Genomic DNA, 18607 nt, shown 5'->3' on the forward strand with positions numbered 1-18607 from the left:
CAGTAATCACTGGACAGATGTTTTCTACTGTCCCTTGACCCCCTGAGGCTGGGGGTTGAACACTATTTCAAAAGGACAATTTGAGCATTGGCATACTTTTTTTGTCATTTTATTTTATTTATTGATTTTTAATATTTATTTATTTTTGGCTGCGTTGGGTCTTCGTTGCTGCACGGGGGCTTTTTTTCTCTAGTTGCGGCGAGCAGGGGCTACTCTTTGTTGCAGTGCACAGGCTTCTCATTGCAGTGGCTGCTCTTGTTGCAGAGCACGAGCCCTAGGCACATGGGCTTCAGTAGTTGTGGCATGCGGGCTCAGTCGTTGTGGCTCGTGGGCTCAGTAGTTGTGGCTCACGGGCTTAGTTGCTCCGTGGCATGTGGGATCTTCCTGGACCAGGACTCGAACCCGTGTCCCCTGCATTGGCAGGTGGACTCCCAACCACTGCACCACCAGGGAAGTCCAGCATCGGCATACTTACACTCTTCTTCCCCCACCCATCTCCCCTGTACCCCAAATCTATAAATGCACTGTGGCTTTTGGTCCTCGAAACCATTCCCCCATCAGCAAAATCATTCCACTAACAGCATCTGCTTTTATTCCGTTTCTCATGAGAGAAGTGTCAGACCCCTATAAGCAGTCAATGGCAGTCATCACTTTACTTTAGAAACAGTGCTATGTGAGGCAACCTGTCTTCTCTGGAATTTTTAGTGGGTTGTAAGTCTTTACGGGAAATGAGGTTGACCAGGGATGAAACGGAACAGCTGGAAGTTTGTTCATCTCTTTCCTCCCGGGATTTATGAAAGATTTTAAGACCAGCGATACGTAGGGGTCTCTTAGCTATATTATCAACTAAATTCCCAGTGAATTTGTCTTTTTGCTTTTTAAAAGTGAAACTATATATTATCTTCTTTGGGACAAAGTGAGATTACAAAAAAACCCGAAGGCAAAGAAACATACAAACCAAAAAACCCAATGAACGAAAAACAAAACACTGATGAGATTTCTGTCAGCCAGAAAGGGAGAGTTTGAATAAGTTCGCTCCCCTCCCTGCTTTGACATACCTACTAGCCAAAATCACATCTAATCTATTGAATTCCAAGTGATTTCATTAAACAACAGAGGTTGGTTGGGGTTTGAGGGCTCTGAGATTGACATTGGGTCTAATCGTGCTCTAGGGTCTCAGAAGAAAAGATCAAAGGAAGGGACCTTATATTCTGGAAAGATCTGTGATAGCGGAGAAGGAATAGAAACAGAGGGGGTGCTTTGTTCTTGTTTTTTCCAAAGTTACTTTTAAGGAATTGACTGTAGTGTCAGCTGCATCCTTTCCTGTTCTGTTCCAGCTCAGTTGGCAAGAGAGGTACATTCCACGGACACTTAGCAAAACACCACATTGAAAACAAATAAATATGGGTGAGCCCCCTAGAAGGATCCTAGGGAGAGGTCTATGGGGCCGTGAATGGCTCTTTTGTTAACAAGTCCAGCCGCTGGGACCCAGGGATGGACACGGCGGGACCACTCCACTGAAGTGGAGATAAACACACTTCAGAAAGCGAACTGAGTAGCGGGTGTTTCCACCCCTTAAAATTACAAACCAAAAAGTCAAGAAGGACGTTTTTAGTTGTGCAGGCGGTTTCTGAAGTGGTTCTTGTGGGCAACGTGTGAATTCTCAAGAGCTCCACCAGCCCATGCTGTGGAGCAGACCAAGGAGCTGTGATGTATGATACAACCTTGAGATGTGGGGACTCCAGGAGCCCTCAGGGGCCCCGTGTCCCTTCTTCTGCCTCATAGCAGATCTGTACTTGGATCCCAAGTGGGAAGCTTTCACATTTTTTGATGTTCTCACAAGTCCCCTGAGTCTCCCAGTGTCCAGGCCACTCCTTGAGGGCCCCCAACACGGCAGCAGGGTGAGGATGTGCTCCAGCAATCTGCCTTCATGCCAGGACTCACAGCTCACACCGGTCACCATCTGAGGCCATGTGGGCCCTGGCAGAAGGGGTGGGGAATCCCTTGGAATCTGTTTAATTCTCTGTTTCCAGTGGGTTCAGTACCTCCTCCCCCTGGATTCCAGTTTCCTGCTGCCACCAGCCAGTTCCTATTCAGCTCCTTTCTTCTTCTTAAATTGCAGAACCACTGATGCTGAGAATTTGGTCTCTGTGCACAGGTGCCGCGTCGGATCTCAGAGACAGAGTGAAGTAGAAAAAACAGCTTTATCGCTTTGCCAGGCAAAGGGGAACACAGCCGGCTCATGGCCCTGAAAAATTGTGAGTCCCAAACTGGGAGGCCTTACTGAGGAGTTTTATAGCAACGGTTCAAGGATGGGGTTGCTGATAAGGATTAGGGCCTGCATTCCTTTAATCTGGCCTCAGGAGATCTCCTGATGACCTTCTCCCTGGAATGAAGAATGCTTCGTCAGGTAGTTAACATCTTCCATTTGTTGGGGGTTTAGTTCTTCAGAAGAGCTCAAAGATACTGTCCTGTGTATCCCTTGAGGCAGAACCAGGACCTGCCCCAAGGCTGCACTATTGTATCCTGACTGCCCCTCCCTTGTCTCTGCATCCCCTCCCTCTCCTGATTAGCAACTGTTTGAACCTGCCCTTTGGAACTCAGGGAGGGTCACTGGAGGCTGAAGCCTATTCCCTACAGATAAGAAACGGGGGGCACAGAAAGGCTTCCATGCCCAGGAGCCCCACAGGGTCCTGCTCGGTTTCACCATCTACCTGGCTGCGCAAACCAATAGCCCAGGAGACAGTGTTGACTTGTCAGGGTCTCTCCTTGGCCTCATCCAATCCGTTATCAAGTCCCACCAGCTTTATTTCCAAAGTACCTCTTCATCCCCACAGCCACCACCCTGTCCAAGCCACCATTCCCTCCTGGTTTGATGTCCCTCAAAGTTTCTAAACTGGATTTCCTATCTGTGGTGCCCAACCTCATGTAAACCAGATGTCCTGCATGCAGTGGTGCCCTGCCCTCCAATGATCTACTCTCTATCTATACAGCCACTGGAGCAGTCTTTTAAAAATATCAAGTAGCTCACGTTCTCTCCTCTTCAGAACATTCCAGTGGTTGCCCAGTCTACGTTGAATCCATGGTCTACAGAGCTGTTCACGGTCTGGTTCCTGCATCTTCCACCTTCTTTTTGGACCACTCTGCCTTTGCTTACTGTGTTCTAGCCACATCAGTTTTTCGAATTCTTGCAGATACCGGGCTCACTCTTGCCTTAGGGAATTTAATCTTTCTGCATCTGGCATGGTCTTCCCTCAGTTTTGCATGTTTGGTTCCATCAAATCACTCAGGACTCAGCTCAAATATCACCTGTTCAGCAAGGAAGGCCCTCCCAGACCATCATCTAGAGTCACACTTCCATTCTCTCCATCCAGTCACGAACACCAGTGTTTTATTTTATTTAAAACACTTATCACAATTTTCAATTTTTTTGTTTACTCATGTCTTGTGTGTTTCTCTTACAGGAATATACATTCCTGGAGGGCAGACAGCTGTTTTTCTTGTTCACTGCTCCATTCCCAGAAGAAGAATAGCTGGTATGGAAGAGTAGCTGGTAGGTAGTAGGTGCTCAATAAATGTTTAATAATAAACAAATCCTCTGAAAAGAGAGTGGCAGCGGGACTGCAGACAATGAGGTGTTTTATCCAGGGTCTTCTAAGATGATGGTTTTATGGGTTTACATGAAGCTTATCCACAGATCACTTCTCCCAGCTGAAGCTTCTGTGACGGTGTGGATGCGTTAAAAACAGTATTTGGGGGGAAGGTGGTAGTGGGTGCAAGAAAAAAGGCCACAGCTGAGCACTATTTCATGACTTCTTAGCTTCCATAATCATATGAGACAATTTCTTGTAGTAAATTAATCTCTCTCTCCATATCTCTGTGTCTCTATACGTCTATCTATCTATCCATATATATATATATTTATATTTATTTACTTGATATATATTTACTTGTTCAGTTTATCTGGAGAGCCCTGACCAATACATCTTCCCTCCCTCCCTCCATCCCACAAATTTGTATTAAGCCTGAATTCAATTTAATAGAAAGTCGATATGACCTGGCCTTTGTGCTCTAGGAATTAATATTCTAATAAGAGAGTTAAGGACACAAAAACTCAGAATTCAAGGCAGGATTTAATAGGGGACACAAGTTAGGTGTAGACGTGATATTTTGAGGGTCCAGAGAAGGGAGGCAGACCTTAAAGTGGTTGGGAGGGTTAATTCAGGAGCCAGGCTGTCTGAGTTCAATTACCTGTTCCCCCTTTTATTACCTGTGTGATCTTTGGCAAGTTATTTAATGGTCTGTGCCTCACTTTCTTTACTTATAAAATATAGCAAAGATTACTATCTACCTCATAGGATTATCAGAAATACTAGGCAAAATAATGCATATTAAGACACTTAAGACAGCACCTTGATATTAAGTATTCAATATGTTGGACTGAGGAAGGAGACACTTTATCCTGATATTGGGTAGGATTTAAACTTAATGTGAAAATGGGCAAGGAAGTTCCCAGTGGAGTCATGTGAACAAAAGGGGCAGGAAGGGGTGAATGACGGTAGTTGAAATATTCAGTTTCGTTGGAAAACTGGAAGGGGAAGATGATGATATTGGGTAATCGTGTGGCACCATAACAGAGAGGGACATATTAGTAACCAGTGTCTTTTTGGTGAGTAATCATATATCACTGAAGATTTCTAAGCTGAGAAATTGTCTAGATGCCTTAATTTCTGCAACAATTTACTGGCTCAGAAATCTTTGGTGACCTATAATGTCTTAGCAAACACTTCTTTCCTTCTGTTTGATTTGAGTTTATTTTACTCTTTCTGTTCTAGTCTTAACATGAAACCTTAGTTTATTGATGTGGGATCTTTTCTTCTTTTAATACACTCATTCCATGCTATAAATTTCCCCTTAAGCACTAGGCTAGCTGTAATCCATAAATTTTTATATGCTGCATTTTCCTTTCCGCTGCATTAAAATTTTTTTCTAATTTCCCTGGAGTGTTCCTTGTTTACCTACGGATTAGTTGGGAGTCTGCTGTTTAATTTCCAAGTGATTGGAAATTTACCTGTTCCTGTTCTGTTATTGATTTCTAGTTCAATTTCATTATGTCCGGAGAGCATACTTTGTATGATTTCGCTTGTGTAAATTGTTAAGGTTTGTTTTATGGCCTAGGATTTGGTCCATCTTGGTGAATCTTCATGTGTAGCTGTGTGTTCTGCTGTTGTTGGGTGGAGTGTTCCATAAATGCCAATTAGATCCAGATGGTTGATCATGTCTTCTGAATCCCTTCTAACTTTCTGTCTCCTAGTTCTATCTGTTACTGAGAGAGGAGTATTGAAGTCTCCGAATCATTTTTTTTTTTTTTTTCCCGGTACGTGGGCCTCTCCCGTTGCGGAGCACAGGCTCCGGACGCGCAGGCCCGGTGGCCATGGCTCACGGACCCAGCCGCTCCGTGGCATGTGGGATCCTCCCGGACCGGGGCACGAACCCGTGTCCCCTGCATCGGCAGGCGGACTCTCAACCACTGTGCCACCAGGGAAACCCCAAAAGTCTCCAAATCTTATTGTGGGTTTGTCTCTTTCTCCTCTCAATTCTGTCATTTTTTTTTTCATGTGTTTTGCAGCTCTGTAGTTAGGTGCATACACGTTTAGTATTGGTATATTTTCTTGATGAGTTGACTTTTTTATATATGTTATTCCTCTTTATCTTCAGTATTTCTCTTTGTTCTGAAGTCTATATTGTCTGATATTAATATAACCAGTTCAGCTTTTTTGGGGAGGGGGTTAGTATTTGCATAGTATATCTTTTTCCATTCTCTTACTTTTAACTTAACTATATCACTATGTGTGAGTGAGTTTCTTGTGGCCAGCATATATACTTAGGTCATCATATAAAATCTAATCTGACAGTTTCTGTCTTAAAATTGGTGTGCTGTAATATAATTTACCATTTTATTATTTTTTTGGTTAATTTTTTATTTCTCTATTTCCTCTTTCCTGATTTCTTTTGGTTTATTGGATTGTATCTAAGCATTTCATTTTATTTATTATTTTCATTTTGACTATGTCTCTCTGCATAAGTTTTTAGTGGTTTCTCTAGAGATTACAAAAATGCATTCTCGACTTTTCACAGCCTATTTGGAATATTACTACTTCAGTCTGAACATAGGTATCCTGTCCCTCTAGAGTTTCCTTTACCCCCTTCTCTTTGTGCATGGTCATCTTACATATTACATTCACATACATTAATGACTCCATTGGTCAATGTTGTGGTTGTTATTATTATTATAATATGATTTTGCTTTCAGCTGTCAACATGTTTAAAAGAACTTTGTGGGGGGGAGTGTAGTATATTATACTTAACCATATATCCACTCTTCCTGTTATTCCTTCTCCATTCCTAGAGAATTGAGGCAACGGAAAGTAAGTAGAGACTGACAAAGAGAGAAAAACTAAATTTCTGATGACCTTGACTGTGTTCCGAATATGGCCGTATTATCCTCTGGACTTTTTGTAACTTCTTCCCCTTTTGTTTAAGCCTGTTTTGAGTTTGATTTTCTGTCCTTTCCAACGGAAAGCACCCTGGTTGACACAGTCTTAAAGGAGGCGATTTTGGGGAAGGGTACTATGATCATTTTTTTGTTATGGTTTAAGTTATAATAGGCTAATAAATGACAAAAGTGTGGCGAAATCCAACTGGATTTCAAGTCCAGATATCTTTTAAAAAATTTCTAGTTTAATTCCATCTGTAGGGTCGTTATGGAAGTCAGGATTAGAATATTTGTTGATGTGGAGGCACTCCTGGAATAAAGCCCTTGAAACGCAGCTCTGTCTTTGAAGGTTTTTAATGGAGCTTGACGTTGTTATTCACTGAGACAGACAGTAAAGTATTAGCTAATTACTAGCTTTGCTGCAGTGGTCCAGCATGATTTTCTAAGAGGGGCACGAGGAGTGTCTTTTCCTCTGCAGCTGATTTCACTTCTAAATGGCAAGCCCGATTGTTTGCTGGAGGGTATGTTAATTGCTCATATGATGATGGTGGTGATAATGACACACGATGATGATTTAGTCCCTCACTGGCGCTGCTCCCATTTCTTAATATCTTAATATCTAGAGTTGTTTATTTCTCCGTTGCAGGCAGATGAAAATGAACACGGACTTGTAGGTAGGTACCCATGACTGCTTAAGTGGCCGAGTTCAGGCACAAAGTGGACTGAGAAATCACCTAAGATGAGTAATCATGAGGACGTCCAAATCAGCGTGGCATCCTGTATCAGTTGGAGATTATTTTTGAGTACACTTAACTGAAACTAGACTCCAGTGGCTTAGCTAAATAGAGGGACAGGTATGGTAGTTCCATGATGTCATTAAAGACCCAAAGCTCCTTCTCACCGTTGGCTCTGCCATTATTAGCATACATGACTTTGGGGGCAGGTTTATATATATAATTCATATGTACAGAAAAATCACCCTTTTAGAGTCTAGTTCTATGCGTTTTGACAAACACATAGAGTCATGTAACCACCACCATAGCAAGATATAGAACAAACTCAACACCCCCCAAACTTTCCCTTGTGCCCCTCTATAACTAACATCTCCTTTCACCCCCACCCAGACAACCACTGCTCTCTTTCCTGTCTCCACTGTTTTGTCTTTATAAGAAGGAACTCATAGGAATGAACTCCCTCTTTCACTTGGGATAAAGAATGTGAGACTTATGCTGCTGTGTGTATCAATATTTCTCCTTTTTAGAAAAACTGAGAAGCACTCTTTTACGGATATCCCTTTTATGGGTACGGTTTGTCGATCCATTCCCTTGTTGAAGGACATGTGGGTTGCTTCTAGTCTTTGGAGATTATGAGTAAACCTGCTAGGAACATCTGCGTCTAGGCTTTTGTGTGAACAGGTTTCATTTCTCTTCAGTACGCACCTAGTAGTGGGCTTGTGGGGTCATCTGATGGGGGTACGTTCAGGTTTACACAGAACTGCAAACTTGTATTTCAAATGGCTGGACCATGGCTGGACCATTCTTAACAGTAATGTCTGAGAGTTCCAGCCGATTTGTCTCCTCACCAGCACTTGGTCTGATAGTTTCTTCTCAGTCTCATACGGGTGTAATCCTTGTGGTGTTAATGTGCATTGGCATCATGGCCAGAGCTGTTGGACATCTTTACATGTGCTAACTTTCCATCAATATATCTTCTTTGGTGAACTGCCTCCTCAAGATCCTTATCCATTGTGTACTGAGTTGTTTGTTTTGAGATTTGAGAGTCTTTTATCAAGATACACATTTTGCAGATATTTTCTTCCAGTCTTTTGTCTTCATTTTCTAACTACTCTTTCCAAGAGCTTAGGTTTAAAATTTCGTTGAACTGGATGAAGTCCAATTTCTCACTTTTTCTTTCATGGTTTGTACTTTTTGTGTCTTTTCTAATAAGTCTTTGCCCTACTCAAGGTCACAAGTATCCCCCCCCCACCATGTTTTCTTCTAGAAGTTTTATAGTTTTAGATTTTATGTTTAGAACTATGATTCAAGTTGAGTTAATTTTTGCCGTGTGGTGAGGTATGGGTTGAGAGTCCTTGTTTTTAGCTTGTGACTGTCCAATAGTTCCGGCCCCATATACTGAAAAAAACTTACCCTTTCTCCATTGTGTTCCCTTTGTTGAAAATCAATTAACAGTATAGGTTAAGTTTACTTCTCTTTTTTATTTCATCCACATAAATGTGTAACATTTTGCTAATACCACACTCTATTGATGACTGCAGCTTTATAGTAAGTCTTGAAACCAGGTATTAAAGTTCTCCAACTTCGTACATATTTTCCAAAATAGTTTTGGCTATTCCAGTTTCATTACACATTCATTTTAGAATCAGCATGTTGATTTCTACCAAAAAACCCTGGCGGGATTTTGATTGGGGTTGTAGAATTGAGATTTGAGTGGGATCATCTGGGGGAGAATCTGGACATTTTAACAGTATTCAATTATCTACTCCATTTATTTAGGTGCTCTTTGTACATATTTAGATGTATACCTATTTCATTTTGGGGCAGTATTATAAATGACGTCTAGATTTTGATTTCTAATTATTCATTGCTAGCATATCAAACTACAGTAAATTTTTTTATGTTGACTTTGTTTCATGTGACTGTGATAAACTCACTTGGTAGTTCTGGTCATTTATACACTGTAAAGTTCATCCATTTGAAGTGTACAGTATTTTTCGTGTATTGACAGAGTCATGTAAGCATCACCGTAATCTAATTTTAGAACATTTTAATCACCTCAAATACAGACACCTTTCTTTCATTTGGATTTCTAGTCTAATTCCATTGATTAGAGAACATACCTTACATGATTTCGATATTTTATATTTGTTGAGGTTTTTTTTATGATCAACCTTGGTTAATGTTTTATGTGTACTTGAATATGATCTATTTTGGTTACTGTTTTATGTGCACTTAAAAGGATATCATTTCTCAGTTGTCGAGTGGAGTGTTTTATAAATGTCATTATACATGTCAGCAACGTGCGTTGCCAGTGTTGGTCAGCTCTGTATCCTTAGTGATTTTCTGCCTACTTATTTTATTGATTCCTGAGGGAGGAGTCTCCAGATATAACTGTAGGTTTGCCTATTTCTCCTTTCACTTATACCAGTTTTTGTATCATGTACTTTGTGGTTCTTTTGTCCGTTGCACACATGTTTAGGACTGTTACGTGTTGTTGCTGAATTCATCCCTTTGTAATGTAATGACTCTCTTTATCCCTGATAATATCTCTGAATTCTGAAGTCTAATTTGTCTGATAACATAGCCGCTTCAGTGTTCTTTTGTTTAGTGTTTGCAAGATATACCTCTTCTGGTTTACTTTAAGGTTTAACCTTGCTGTGTATTTATATTTCAAAAGTGTTTCTTGTAGACAGTATATGGTTTGGTCTTTTCTACTTTATCCAGTCTGGGAATCTCTGTCTTTTATTTGATGTGTTCAGATCATCTAGATTCAATGCAATGACTGAGTAAAATCTATTCTCCTTGCTAGTTATTTTCTTTACTTTTTTTTTTTTGTCAGTTATTTTCTATTTCTTCCGTTGGTCCTTCCTTCTCCCCTTAGCCCTTGTTTTTGGTCTGCTTTTGGATGAATTCAGAATTTGCTATGATTCCATTTTATGTATTATTATTAGCTTACTATTTATACCTCTATAACATTTTTTTCCAGTGGCTGTCCTAAGGTGTACTATACTTTTCTCCAGTGATTATCTTAAGATATCTCTCTTTAATAGGTCACATGCTACCTTCCAATCATGTTATACCTCTAAGTGTAGTGCAGACCCCTCACAGCTGTGTGCTCCCACTTTTCCCCTCCCTTCTTCTGTGGTATTTTTCATACATTATACTTTCACATATGCTATCAACCTACAGCATATTCTACTCCTTTTCTGGACAATTTAATTTTTATAGCAATTAAAAATAAGGGGCTTCCCGGGTGGCGCAGTGGTTGAGAGTCCGCCTGCCAAGGCAGGGGACACGGGTTCGTGCCCCGGTCCGGGAGGATCCCACGTGCCGCGGAGCGGCTGGGCCCGTGAGCCATGGCCGCTGAGCCTGCGCGTCCGGAGCCTGTGCTCCGCAACGGGAGAGGCCACAACAGTGAGAGGCCCGCGTACCGCAAAAACAAAAAACAAAAAAACCCTCAATTGTAACCATTTCTGGAGAGATTCATTTCCTTGTGTAGATCCCGTTTCTGTCTAGTGGCATACTGTTCTGTTACATTTCTAGCAGTGCTTGTCTGCTGGCAATGAAATCTTCCAATTTGTGTTTGTCTGAAAAAGTGTGTCTTTCTCTTTCATTTTTAAAACTGAAGTATAGCTGGCTTACAATAGCATTAGTTTCCGATGTGCGCCATGGTGATCCGGGGTTTGTACAGATCATGCCCCATATGAGGACATTTTAAATACTGGCTCTATTCCCTGTGCTGTTCATTACACCCTTGTGTCTTATTTATTTTATACATAGTAGCTTATTCCTCTTGATCCCCTTCCTCCGCTGCCATCCCCACTTGCAATCACTAGTTTGTTTTCTGTATTTATGAGTCTGTTCCTGTTTTGTTATGTTTGCTCATTTGTTTTATTTTTTAGATTCCACATATAAGTAAAAAAATACAGTATTTGTCTTTCTCTGTCTGACATTTCACTGAGCACAACACCCTCTAGGTCCATCCAACTCACTTTTTTAAAGTGCAAAATTCAGTGGCTTTTAGTGTGTGCGCAAGGTTGCGCAACCCCCTGCGGTCTAATTTCAGGACATTTTCATCGTCGTCCCCCGCCCCAAAGAAACGCTATGCCCAGGACCAGTCTCTCTTCACTCCCCTATTCTCAGCCTTTTCTTTCATTTTGAAAAATGCCATTTACTAGATGTGGAGCTCTGGGTTGCAGGAGCCCTCTCCCCCCACCAGACGTTTCCCTACGTTGTCTTTCGACGTCCATAGTTTCTGATAGGAAGTGCGCCGCGATTCTTGTCTTTGCTCCTCTGTGTGTAACGTGGATTTTCCTCGTGCTGCCTTTGTGATTTCTCTTTTGATGTCATGTGCCTAGGGGTGCGCAGTGTGTTTATGTGGTGCGTGCGGTGTGTGTGTGGTGTGTTTGTGTGTATGTGCATGTGTGGTGTGTGTGCACGTGTGTGTATGTATGGTGTGATGTGTATGCACATGTTTGTGGTGTGTGTGTGTGTGTACACCTGTGTGGTGTGTTTGGGATTTATCTTTCTTAGGATTTTCTGAGCTTATTGGGTCTGTGGTTGAATGTGTTCCATTATTTTCGAATATTCTTGGCCGTTAGCTCTTCAAACATGTTTTTCTGCCTCATTTTCTCACTTCTACTTCTGGGATTTCCACTATACATGTGTTAGAATAGACACATATCAGAATATTGGGACACTGCTCCTTCATGCTCTGGTTTTTAAAAAAAGTTCCTTTTTTTCACTTTGTGCTTCAGCTTGGATAGTTTTAATCGACCTATCACAGGGTTCCCTGATTTCTTCCCTGCCTGTGTGGAGTCTACTGACGAGCTCGCGGCAGGAGTGCTTCGTGTGTCATATGTTTTACTGATGAGCTCGTGGCAGGAGCGCTTCGTGTGTCATATGTTTTACTGACGAGCTCGTGGCAGGAGTGCTTGGTGTGTCATATGTTTTACTGTTACTGACGAGCTCGTGGCAGGAGCGCTTGGTGTGTCATATGTTTTACTTTTAGCAGCAGCGTTTCCATTTGACTCCTTCATATAATTTCCATCTTTCTGCAGAACTTTCCCTTTGTCCATATATGCTGTCACACTTTCCCACTAAAGCATTTAACATATTAGTCAGGGTTATTATTTGTAACTTTCTGACATAGTTTTGATTGTTTTGTCTCTAGGCAGTGTGTTGCTTTTTCTTGCTATTTTTGTGTGTCACACTTTTAGAATAAATGCTGGGCATCAGGTGTAAAACAGTGGAGACTGAGGTCAACAGTATTCGTGCCAGGAAAGGGGTACAGCTCTTTTCTGCTAGGCCATTAGTGTGTGTGTGTGTGTGTGTGTGCACTAGTGTACATGTGTGCTTGTGCATGTGTGGAAAGGCATGTATGTGCAAGTATGCATGTATGTATAAACATGTATTTCAATGCACGAGTATGCACTGTATCTATGCATGTTATGCGTGTGTGCATATGCCTTGTGTGCATGTGAGCACGTTTGCTTGTGCATGTGTGTGCGCGTGTGAATGCACACCTGTGCATGCATATGTGCGCACATGCGCATTGCGCACGTGTGTGGATGCACACACGTGTGTATATGTGCGCACACGTGTGTGCATGTGTGTGCGCCTTGTGTGTGCATGGGTGAGCATATGCTTGCTCGTGCCTGTGCATGTGTGTGAATGCACGTGCACGCACGTGTATGTGCGCGTGTGTGCAATACACGTGTGTATATGTACATGTGTATGTATGTGTATATGCAAGTGTGTGTATGCCTGTGTGCATGTGTATGCATGTTCAGTCAGTCTGGTCGGGAGTAGAGCTGGCTTGGGTTCTGTCGCCATGGTTACCATCAGTGCTGCACAGGCCTCAGACTCCGCTGGCACAGCCCTGCACTTGCGGTGGGGTTGGCTCGGCAGAGGGAGCCCCTCAGTGTTCTGGCCCCACTTTCAGCTCCAGCCCTTTCTCGTCAGCCAGAACAGCTCCCCATGCTCTCGCCTCTCCCGTTACCAGGGTGCTGAGTGCTGCCAGCCTGGAAGTGGGACGGTGGGAATTCTGTTTCCCTGGTTGGCCTCAGGCTCAGGTGGCCTGAGTTCCTGCATCTCGGGTGGATGTCCCCAGTGGCTCTGCCCCTCTCCCAGTACAAAGGGATCTCTCTGCCCCTCTCTGGGGACAGAGGGTGGAGTCTCCCCTTCCTCTAGCTGCACAGGTTCTTCCCAGTGCCCTGGGGTGCAGTGTTGGCTGTCCTTCTACAGTAACTTCAGGACTTTGGTGCCTGGGGGAGAAGGTCCAGGCAGGCGTCATGCCTTCTCAGTGGTGGCCACTCACTTCCCTGGTGAGCCCTGTTGAGAGGTTGCCTCCAGGCTCCCACCTGCCACCCTCTTCCTCTGAGCACCTGCTGGGGTCATGGAGAAGGGCCTGGGATGGGGTGTGAGCTCCCCTGTGTCTGCAGTGGCCGAGGGCTGTGTGCTCTCACCTAGCCCACATTGGCCTTTCCAAATTCATTGCAATTCTTTTGCTGAACTCTCCTTACTGGCTTGGCCCCATTTCCCCCATGCCCTGCCCCGTGTGAGCCGACACTCACGCCCTCCTCTCCTTAGAGGGGTCTGTCTTTTCAAACCACATTTCAGGCTGGGTAGTTTCCCTGACCTCTGTTTGCTAGTGGACCCACGAAAAGTCATGATGCTGTAGACGGAGGCTGCTCCTGCTGTGAAGGGGGTAATGCTCTTTCCAGCCTTCCATGTCCTCAGAGAAGAAGCTTGGGTTTCCAGTCCCACGACTGCAGGAGAGCTGCTCCACTTGTTCTTATCACTTCTATGCTCCAGCCAGATAAAAGGTCAAGGTCAGCAGGCTTCAGGAAGAGCAGAGGTCAAAAGCGTTCTCTCGGAAGCCTGTGCCACCGACGTCTGCCTCGATCTCGCTGTGTGTAGCCCCCTGGCCACCCCAGCTGAAAAGGAAGCGGCCGTTTTTAACTGAGATTACGGGCGCCCAAATACGCTTGGGATACTGCCTGGGGAGAAGGGAGAGACTGCATTTGGGGCAGGGAGTGAGCCACGTCTGCCAGGCACAGTCTTCTTAAAACCTTCCTCCGCAGCTCAACGGTTTCTTAAGCTTTTACGCCTCACTCCTCTTTGGGGGCGGGATGAAAGCTACGGATACTCTCCGCGCAGAAGTTCACGTGTGTGTGTTCAAAAGAGTTGTGCATGCGACTTCAGGGCACTCCGTGACTCCATGGAGCTGTGCCTGAATGTCGGGACCCATGGAACCGTCACCCGCGATGGTCGGTCTTATCCTTGGTTCTCCAGAAGCAGAGCCTGGGGTTGACATGTGTGTGTAGTTTTCTTGGGAGCCGATTCTAGGGGCAGCAGTGTTTACAGGGGGGAGTACAACAGGCAGGTGGGCAAGTCAGTTCAAGGAGCTGTCACTCCGCTGCTGCTCCTGGAGTGGCGGAGGACGAGGGGTGTTTACCCACTGAGCTCCGAGCCTCACTGGTCAGGGCTGCTCCCTGTCAGCGAGGCCCCTGTTTCTGGGTGCTGGTGCACGCGGCTGCTGCATGGGGCCCCCAGGCATCCCACCTGCCGCCGAGTGCGAGAGGCCCCAGGCAGAGACACACCGTGGGGAGGGAAGCGCGGAGGCTGGCGTGGGGCCGAGCATCCCAGCGCGTCCGGGATGAGAAGTGAGGCTGCCCGACGCCGGGCAGTGGTGAGGGGAGGGTCTGGTACACACCGGCCAAGCGCCGCCTCTCTCTGCCTTTGCTGCCTCCTGTGCCTACACAGGCGCTGAATGACAAACGACTGCAGCTTCTCAAATTCATCCCATTCACCAGACCTCCGATGGCAAGGGACAGAAACGAAAATCAGACTTACTCTGGGGAAACAGGAGTTGATTGGTGCCTCTCTGCGAAAACTGCCGCTGTATCTCAGGTCCGGGAGCTCAGCAGACACCATCGAATCTCTTAGCTCAGTTGTCCGCTCTTTCTACTCTTTGTAGAGGCAAAGTGGCCATGAGCAGCCTTAAGTTAAGATCCTTGGGGGTCAGCAGCGCCATGGGGGGAGGGGAGCCTCCTCTCTTCCAGGGCGGGTATATTAGCCCCGGGAAGACGCTGATTGGAGCCGAGGAGGACGCATGACCCCTCTGGTCAATTGCAGGCCCGGGGCGCGCCGAGGTGCTGCAGGGGTCCGGCCCGCCCCGTGACCATCTGCCCACCGGATGGAAGCACGTGGCTGGTGTAGGAAACACCCTGCAGAGGAAACCCCCAAACGCTGCTTGTGTCCACAGCAGGGGCAAGCGGGGGTCTGCGCCGATGGTTTGTTGAGGGATGTGTGGCATCTGGGGAGGTGTAGCTCTGGGCGAGATGAGAATCGGGCGCCAGGAACTCAGCGTCCTCACAGCCTGGCCGGCGCTCCGAGCACCTGGGAGGCTCTACCGCGCTCTTCCTGAGGTCCAGGCTGTCCTGCTCGGCCGCAGGACACGTATCCAGTTGCGGGTGAATAATCCACTTATGCCCCCGTCTTCAGCTGGCTTCACACTTTGCTTCATCCCTGTAAAACTTTATTGAATAGAGCCTAATTGGAATTTAAGGTTCCTTTTATTTTTATTTTTTTCAGCTTTATCACGGTATAACTGACAAAATTGTAATATATTTAAGGTGTGCGACGTGATGATTTGATATACACATATATACACTGTGAAAGGATTCCCACAGCAGAGCTAATTAACACATCCGTCACCTCTCACCTCACATATTTATCTTTTTTTTTTTTTGGTGAGAACACAAATTCTACTCTGTTACTCTGTTGAAATTGCAAATTTCAATTACACAGTGCAGTATTACCCATTATAGTCACTATGTTATACATAGACCCTCGGACCTATTCATCTTTTCACTTCATTTTATTTATTTTTTGTTTTTTAAAGAAGATTTATTTTTATTTATTTATTTAGGCTACACTGGGTCTTAGTTGCAGCACGTGGGATCTTCGTCACGGCATGCATGTGGGATCTAGTTGCCCGACCAGGGATCGAACCCAGGCCCCCTGCCTTGGGAGCATGGAGTCTTACCAACTGGACCACCAAGGAAGTCCCTTCATCTTTTTTTTTTTTTAATTTATTTATTTGGTTGCCCTGGATCTTAGTTGCAGCAGGCGGGCTCCTTAGTTGTAGCATGCGAAGTCTTAGTTGCGGCATGCATGTGGGATTTAGTTCCCTGACCAGGGATCAGACCCAGGCCTCCTACATTGGGAGCATGGAGTCTTATCCACTGTACCACCAGGGAAGTCCCCCCTTCATCTTTTGAAAAAAAATTTTTTAAATTATAGTTGATTGGGCTTCCCTGGTGGCGCAGTGGTTGAGAGTCCGCCTGCCGATGCAGGGGACATGGGTTCGTGCCCCGGTCCGGGAAGATCCCACATGCCGCAGAGCGGTTGGGCCCGTGAGCCATGGCTGCTGAGCCTGCGCGTCCGGAGCCTGTGCTCCGCAACGGGAGAGGCCACAGCAGTGAGAGGCCCGCGTACAGCAAAAAAAAAAAAAAAAAAAAAAAAAAAATTATAGTTGATTTACAATGTTGTATTAGTTTCTGCTGTACAACAAAGTGAATCACTTATACATATACATATATCCACTCTTTTTAGATTCTTTTCCCATATAGGCCGTTTCAGAGTATTGAGTAGGGTTTCCTGTGCTATACAGTAAGTCCTTATTAGTTATCTATTTTATATATAGTAGTGTGTATATGTCAATCCCAATCTCCCAATTTATCCCTCCCCACTTCCCCCTTGGTAATCATGTTTGTTTCTTACATCTGTGATTCTGTTTCAGTTTTGTAAATAAGTTCATTTGTACCATTTTTTTTAGATTCCACATATAAGTGATATCATATGATATTTGTCCTTCTCAGACCTATTCATCTTATAACTGAAAGTCTGTACCCTTTTATCAGCCTCTCCCCATTTCCCCCTCCCCCTCCCCCTGGCAACCACCATTCTACTCTCTGAGTATGAGAGTATTTTTATTTTTTTTAGATTCCACATATAAGTGATATTAAGGTCCCATTTAAAATACTTAATTAACGTCTACCTCAGTACAAACCTGATACACTTTTACCAAACCATAACAATTTTTTGCATCCCTTGTTAAACACACATACACTCATTAAAATAATTGTTGGATAATTGAATACTGAGTATCTACTAAGTACTAAGCCCTGTTCCAGGAGGTGAGGATACAGAGAGAACAAGACAAAAATTTACGTGCTCTTATGGGGCTTACGTTTTGGTGGGGAGAGATCAATGAATGAAATAAACATTTAAGATGTAGGGGGTGTCAGATAGTGGTAAATGACATTGAGAAAAACATAACAGGAAAGGAAGGGCTTTAGGAAGGGGACATTTCAGTGTCAAGATGGTATTCGGAATGGCCTGAAGGAGGTGATGAGAGGAGGCCCACAGGGGGATCCACAGCAATGGGTTCCCAGACCCACACCCCGTCAGCACCATTTCCAAAACGTCCCCACGGTGGGAAAGGCTGCCTTACACGGAGGTGGGCTCATCTCAACACCTGAACGGGACGTGAGAAAGGTAAATGACGTGAGTCAGCACAGACCTGCCGTCTGACATGGAGAGCAAAAGTAAGTCCATGGTGAGTGAGGGCAGGTTCTGCTGAATTTGATTTCTATCCCTTTGTTTTTCTTAAAATATTTATTTATTTATTTTATATATTTGGTTGCACCGGGTCTTAGTTGCAGCACGTGGCCTCCTTAGTTGCAGCATGCGGGCTCCTTAGTAATGGCACGTGAACTCTTGGTTGTGGAATGCGTGTGGGATCTAGTTCCCTGACCAGGGATCGAACCCGGGCCCCCTGCACTGGGAGCGCTGAGTCTTACCCATTGCGCTACCAGGGAAGTCCCTCTGTCCAGTTTTTATTACTGTTATTGTATTGGGATGCCTCCCGTTATCTGATGGTGATTTTTTAAAAAAAATTTTTATTGGCTTATAGTTGATTTACAATGTTGTGTTAGCTTCTGCTGTCCAGCAAAGTGAATCTGTTATGCATATACATCTATCAGCTCTTTTTTAGATTCTTTTCCCATATAGGCCATTACAGAGTACTGAGTAGAGTTCCCTGTGCTCTACAGTAGGTCCCTATTAGTTATCTATGTTATATGTAGTAGTGTGTGTGTGTGTCAGTCCCAATCTCCCAATCTATCTCTCCCCCCCCTTACCCCCTGGTAACCATGACTGTTTCTGTTTTGTAAATAAGTTCATTTATACCCTCTTTTTAGATTCTGCATATAAGCGAGATCATATATTTGTGTCTCTCTGTCTTACTTCACTCAGTATGACAATCTCTAGGTTGATGGTGACTTTTATGGTTAAAAAAGGAACA

General features: G+C 44.3%; 1 protein-coding gene across 2 annotated transcripts in view; it reads left to right on the plus strand.

The window, feature by feature from the left end:
- The first annotated feature begins 3476 nt into the window (after positions 1 to 3476).
- Positions 3477 to 18607, plus strand: part of ADGRD1 (adhesion G protein-coupled receptor D1) — a 161306-nt gene continuing 146175 nt past the window's right edge. For both annotated transcript variants that reach the window (XR_009566367.1, XM_030859944.2), the window contains exon 1: positions 3477 to 3553. The gene's annotated coding sequence lies outside the window, so the exon portion shown is untranslated. The remainder of the gene's footprint in view (positions 3554 to 18607) is intronic.

This window comes from Globicephala melas, chromosome 13 (assembly GCF_963455315.2).
Source record: "Globicephala melas chromosome 13, mGloMel1.2, whole genome shotgun sequence".
Classification (NCBI taxonomy): domain Eukaryota; kingdom Metazoa; phylum Chordata; class Mammalia; order Artiodactyla; family Delphinidae; genus Globicephala; species Globicephala melas.